Here is a 6,702-nt window from a genome sequence, read left to right as displayed (position 1 = left end):
TTTTGTAACAGTTATAATTGTTACAGATACAACAATAAACTGTTACTGACGCTGTAGATTCTACGACTGTCACTATGTGTTGCAACCACTGTACATATACGACCCACGGATAAGTGTCGTTGTCACTGTTGGAAAACGACTGTCTTTGCCAGTCTGTTCTTCGTTCTTCACTGTTTTTCTGCTGCTGCTGCAGAGATCCCCCAATCACTCCATTCCCCTTCTCTATGCACCCAGCAACCTATTTATACTCGACAGGCTCCCAAAATCTCAAAGATATTTTCATTAATCGCCTTATTTCTTTCCTTCTCTCGTTGCCATTAAGAGAATATTTTGTTTCCTTTTAACAGAGATGCACTGGATTTTTTTTTGCTCTGTCACGATGTTTTCTCCAACCTCTACACTACACACGCATTGATTCCATGTGAAACATGTTGTTTCCACACACAGTGTTTCCTACAATACAACAGTCAATACGACGAGAAAGTTTCCACCCACTGTTGCGTGGAATTTTCATGTTTCTTTCCTTTTACACGAATCTGACTCTTCTAACAACCCTATTTGACTGAAACAGGTGTAACCAAGTCCAAAACAACAAGAATCCCGGCAAAATCTCTCCAACAATCCATGCAAAACTCGGTGAACTTCTGCCCTCACCACCGGTGATTATCCAGCACAGTTCTGTCGATAATAATGACCATACCAAGCCTGTTTAGTGTTAACAGGTCCAAACAAGCTGAATCTGGTGGTTGAATCTTCCTAAACATCCTCCAAATACAAAACAAGGATAATAGACTTTCACTCTTTTGCTTGCACACGATTTACATCCAAAATTAGATGATTCTGAAGCTCATAACACGCTTGTTAATCTCCGTCAAGTCATCTCGTGCAAATACATCCATTGAGTGTCGCTAAATCATCCCAAAATCTCGAACAAAAATTCTTCCCGTGACTGTAACGGATTCCCGCCAAAACAGATTTTTTGAAATGAAGAAGATGACTGCCCTTTATCCAGATCCAGCGTCCCTTTAGCAATTTGGGGTATTTTTAGTAATTCTTGGGGTGCGAATAGTAATTGGGTTACCCCTTAGTAATTTAGGTGCCCCTTAACCAGCTATGAGAGTCCGAATAACACGCGTCCTCTGGGGTACAAAAACCACTTTTCGAGCAACTTTCTCCATAAGAGCTTATTTCACAAAAACACCTACAAACAAGTTTATTAGTGATAAAATGATTCCCAGCTAATGTATTTATGGGTAAAAATATGTCACAGTTTCGTGCTCATCACTCGGCTAGCGAAGGGACAGAGGACCAAAGCATGCATTATGGATTCCTGAGGATCATTGCACCTAGCACACTCAACACTATGCATAGGCATTCTGGTATGCAAAATAGTTCTGGCAGGGAGAGCATTTCTAATAGCTTTCCATGTAAATACTTGGATTCTGTAAGGAACCCTGATTTTCCAATTGTGCATCCGAAGGTTTTTACATGGGGAGGGTGTAGTGTTCTACAATACAAAGGAGGGAAAATAAGGGATCTGAGGTGAATATGAAGAAGAAGAAGTAGAGAAGGTTAGACTCAAAGAGGAAAGAAGATAAAAATTCAGAGAGAAGATAATAGTTCAATAATAATTCGCTGGGAGTATCCAAGACAAAACAAGGATACTAATACACAAAGTCACACATGCCAATCGTGTGACAAATACTTAGGCACCTCATTAACAGATAAGGGCACCTCTAGTTCAGAAATACAAGTAAAAGGACACTCTCTGAAAGTTGGTCTATGACAGAGGGCCTAAGACCTCTAAGCCCCATATAGGCAGATTTTAAAGAAAACTTGTCAATCTTTGGAAGATCCCGAGCCCTCCTGTCAAGAGTACAAAGATGGCTTAATGGAATAGTGACAATCTTCTTAACAGAAGCATTATCAAAGTGGGTGTTAAGTTTGAACAGATTCCATTTTTCAAAGATGGGATCCATTTGTCACACCATGAGTCAATAAATTGACCATCCCCAATGATCCAGGAAATAAAAGGATTGATAAGTTCTTTTATAGCATGCAAACACTTCCAAGTCCAAGAGCACTTACCAGTACACTTGGCATTCAAGAAATCAGTTCTAGGAAAGTATTTGGCTTTGAGAACAGTAGCTAGAATACAAGCAGGATTCTCTAGAATTCTCCAGGAATTCCTAGCTAGCATGGCCAGGTTGTTTAGCTCTGCCTTTTTAAACCCTATATCACTTTCCCCCTTAGGGTAACAAAGAACGTCTCATCCAAAAAGATGCAGTTTTCTGTCTTTAGGATCTAAAGTCAATCCCCATCAGAATTTGCAAATATGGGAATCCATTTGTTAACACAAATGTTTTGGAAAAAGAAAAGCTCACATTTGAAAAATGGGGATAGCTTGGCCAATATGTTTAATCAAAGTAGTTCTAGCAGCTTGAGATAAGAGCTTTTGTAGCCATATAGAGATTTTGGCATCCACTTGGAGAATACCATATGGGTTTTAATTTTAGAAGCTTGAAACACAGTAGGAGTGCTAAGATATTTTTCTCCCAAATCTCTGCTAGTAATCTCTAGAATGTTGGCCAAGAGAGCTTTCCTATGTTCAGGAATTTTCCTACTAAATAAGATACCAGATTTATCAAAGTCTAATTCTTGTCCAGAGGCCAAGCAGTATTTTTGAAGATAATCTTTGATAACTTGGATTTTTGAATAGTAGCTTTGGAAAACAAAAAAAATCATCAGCAAACAACAAATGTGATATATCTGGAGAATCTTTACAAACCTTGATGCCTTCTAAAATTCCTTTCTTTTTAAGGCTATCAATGTAAGAAGAAAAGGCTTCAGAGCAGATAATGTAAAGATAGGGAGAAAGTGGGTCTCCTTAGGTTGAAAAAACCTATGGGGATACTATTGAGAAAAACACAGTAGGAAACTGTAGAAACACACTGGTTGATGAGTCTGATCTAGTGGTTTGAGATACCCATTCTAGTCAAGACACTCTTAATAAAAGACCATTATAGCTTATCATAAGCTTTGGACATGTCAAGTTTAATGGAAGCTATGCCTTCAATTTTGTCACAATGATTGACAGCAAATATAGCCTCATTAGCTAGCATAATATTATCAGAAATATTCCTCTTAGGAATAAAGGCACTATGATTTTGAGAAATTATGTTCGTGAAAGGTTTAAGTCTATTAGCCAGAGTTTTTGAAAGAATTTTGTAAATGAAATTGCAAATCCTTATTGGTCTATACTGGGAGACAACTTCAGCAAGAGGAACTTTAGGAATGAGAGTTATATTAGTATGATTAAAAATTTTGGCAATATGCCCTGTCCTGAAGCAGGTTTGAGTCATGTCAATGACAGCTTCACCTATAATATCCTAATTTTTTTGATAAAACAAACCTGTAAAACCATCTGGTCCTGGAACACCCCCCCCCCCAATTTGAAAGACAACATTCTTTATTTCCTCAGCAGTTAGAGGTAAATTCAGAAGAGAGTTTCCTTCAGGAGAAAATTTTATGGGGAGGTCAACAAGGATTTCATCTTGAAATTGTTGAGGGTGATAAGAATATAGGTTTTTGAAATTTCTTATAAAGGAAGTTCCAATACTGTCTCTATCAGTTAGAATAGTTTTTGTGGAATCCTTTATCCAGCTAATAACATTTATTTTTCTCCGAATGAGGGTAACCATCTGAAAGTATGGTGAATACCTATCACCTTCCATGAGACAAACCTCCCTGGACTTATCCTTCCAATAAAGTTCATCCAGATTGTAGAGGTATTCCAGTCTAGCCTTGAGTCTAGAGGTGGTACTAGTATCAGTAGGATTAGATACCTGGACCTCAGCCAAATCTTTTCTAATGGTAGATATATTAATTTGAATATTACCAAAAGAAGTTTTTTTCCGGTCCCTAAGACATTTTTTGGTGTTTAAAAGCTTAGCTTTCAATTTATAGGCAGGAGAACCTACCACATTAACATACCAAGAATTAGCAATAATATCTCTACAAGTAGGATCTTCAATCAACATAGCCATGAAATGGAAATGCCTAGGCATACAAACTTCCTCATAATTGAAACCAATATGCATGGGCAATGATCATAAGAGTCTCTAGGTAGGTTATTAACACACAGTTTTGGGGAAAGGTCCTCAGCTATTTAATTTAAGAGACATCTATCTAATCTTTCAAGAATTAAATCAGGACCCTGCTGCATGTTAGAACAAGTAAATCTAGGACCAGAGAAACCAAGATCATGAAAGTTGAAAACCAAACAGAAATTTCTAAGATTTAGGAAATCAGAATCATCAACCTCTAACCCACCATTTTTGTCTTCAGTTTCTAAAAGAGCATTAAAGTTACCTATAAAGAAAACTGTTTAATCCAAGGGAGCATTGGATTGTTGACATTATTGTTCCCAAAAAGCATTTCTCAAGCTACTGTTAGGTTCACCATACATAAAGTGAATGTGACAAGTTTTAGAATCGATGATATCAGCGGATGTGACATAGATGCCCCTCAAGCTAGAAGATACAATGTTAAGTTGAATTTCCTTCTTCCAAGCCAGAACTAGACCACCACTCCTACCAATGCTAGAAACACTGAAAGTGCAGGGAAATTCCATATTTTTTAATTTCCTAGCAGCCAGATCTTTGTGTTTCAGACAATAAATGACGTCAGGATTGACATTTTTACATAGCAAGCTGAGTTCCTTGTTTGCAGTCTTTTTTACTAAACCTCTAATGTTCCAAGATATTAAGTTGACATTACTGACATGGAAATGATTTATGGGAGTAGCTGAAGTATGATCAATTTAAGGGGGTGAAGGGGTAGAATTTACCTGAGTGTTAGAGTTAGACCCGCCACCAAGAGAACCACTGGTTGTATCACCACTTTGAGAAGTATCTTGGGAGGAATTGAGATTAGAGGTAGCATCATTGAGATGAGAATTATTGCGAAAACCATTTTTATTTGGATAATTATCAGCAGGTTTATTATAGCTCCCATAAGAATCAATTAAAGGTTGGGTATTGAGAGAACAGTTAGAAAGGTTGCTGGAAGGTAGTTCCCCCAATTTGGTAATTGGGGGACACATTTGAGCATAGTCGGGTTCAGTAGTATCCCGTTCTTCTGGAATAACCACTAGACTAGCAAGACTTGAATTATCTCTAGTACGTTTCCTCAAATCAGCCCTGAGATTTATCTTTATTTTGAGATTGGATAAAGCATCATGCTCAGCTGGGTTAAGAGCTCCTCTGTTTATCATAGGATTGGGACTAGGAACAGTAGCAGTTTTGAATCTCCTTGAAGAGTTCAAAGTTCGAATCGGTCCATTGATAACCGGTTCAGAACCAGTGATAGAAGCTTCAACAGTAATATTTTGGGTAGCAACCTGTTTGTAAATGACTGGTAAACCGTTGTTTTGCTGAGTCAAGTTTTGCTGAATCGGACAAACATCAAAAATATTCAATGAAGTAAATCGGTTGATAAAAGGTCCCATCTGAAACATATTTGTTACACCTTTTTGGGTAGTATTTTCCATATGCTGATCATGTTCCTTATATTTTCCTGAGTTGCATATGAGAGCCGTAGTAGACTCAACTTGAGTATCTGGCACAATCTCCGTTTGTTGCTTGATGGTGTCATCTATTGTTGTGGAAGTAGACGCAGCTTGATTGTTTACTGGTGGTAATGGCGTCATAAGCCTTGAGATAGCAGGAAGAACATATTTGTTGCGAGAGGACGCAGCTTCCTTAATGGATTTCTGTTTCAACTTACAAGCTGGGCAGTTGACATCCTTACTCAATTAAGAAGGGTTGAGTTCTTCCATTGGTAAACAATGGGGTGCCTACTGGTAAAGATTTTTGTATCGGAATTCTGACATACACCTTAACATTATTCTTTAAAGTATGATTTCCAAAAGGATCTCGAACTTCAAGAAGTTCTTACATTCTTCTGTAGATCTTCAAATTCAGTACATTCTTTAGGAATATTACACAGGATAAACCACATTATTTCTTCAGTAAAGGAGAGTTGATGATTTGCTGGCCATCCCTCTGTTGGGACAACTTTTAGCACCATTAAATGCCCACAAACAAACCAAGGTCTCTATGAGTTGATTCTATTGAAATCATCTTCAGCAAAGAAACGTATAATAACTTTATTGCGCATTCCAATAAAGGTTGTGACATTGGGATTGAGGAGGTAGGAACAAGAGTTTCACAACATAAGTATCTTACCATGCACGACTTCCAATTACTATCATACTCATCTAGAATGACAGTTTTGTCAATGAAAACTGGATCAGAACGTTTAGATGGTGATGCTAGCTTTTCAGCCATTTGGGTAGACAGGTTTTGAAATTTTTAGTTTATTGTTTGAGGGATATCAGGTGGATTTGAAGTATTCATTTGAAAATTAAGCTGGATATATATGAATATGGATTGATATAGGTTAGAGACACAGAAAAAGCATATAATATGAAGGTGTATAGAAAGGAATCTTTTACTGGTATTATCCTCATAAATCTCACAGGCTATATGGATGAAGAGATGGCAGTAGATTTTTATCTTTTTATGATTTTCAACCTTAAAAAAGGAATGAGAAAACTGATGAATTTTTTTTGATAAAAGCTCAGATAACTTATGGTGTAAAGTAGTTGTTGTTATGCTTCTACTTCCCCTTTGGAGACAA

This window comes from Papaver somniferum, unplaced genomic scaffold (assembly GCF_003573695.1).
Source record: "Papaver somniferum cultivar HN1 unplaced genomic scaffold, ASM357369v1 unplaced-scaffold_47, whole genome shotgun sequence".
Lineage (NCBI taxonomy): Eukaryota > Viridiplantae > Streptophyta > Magnoliopsida > Ranunculales > Papaveraceae > Papaver > Papaver somniferum.
Note: the sequence above shows the minus strand (reverse complement) of the source record.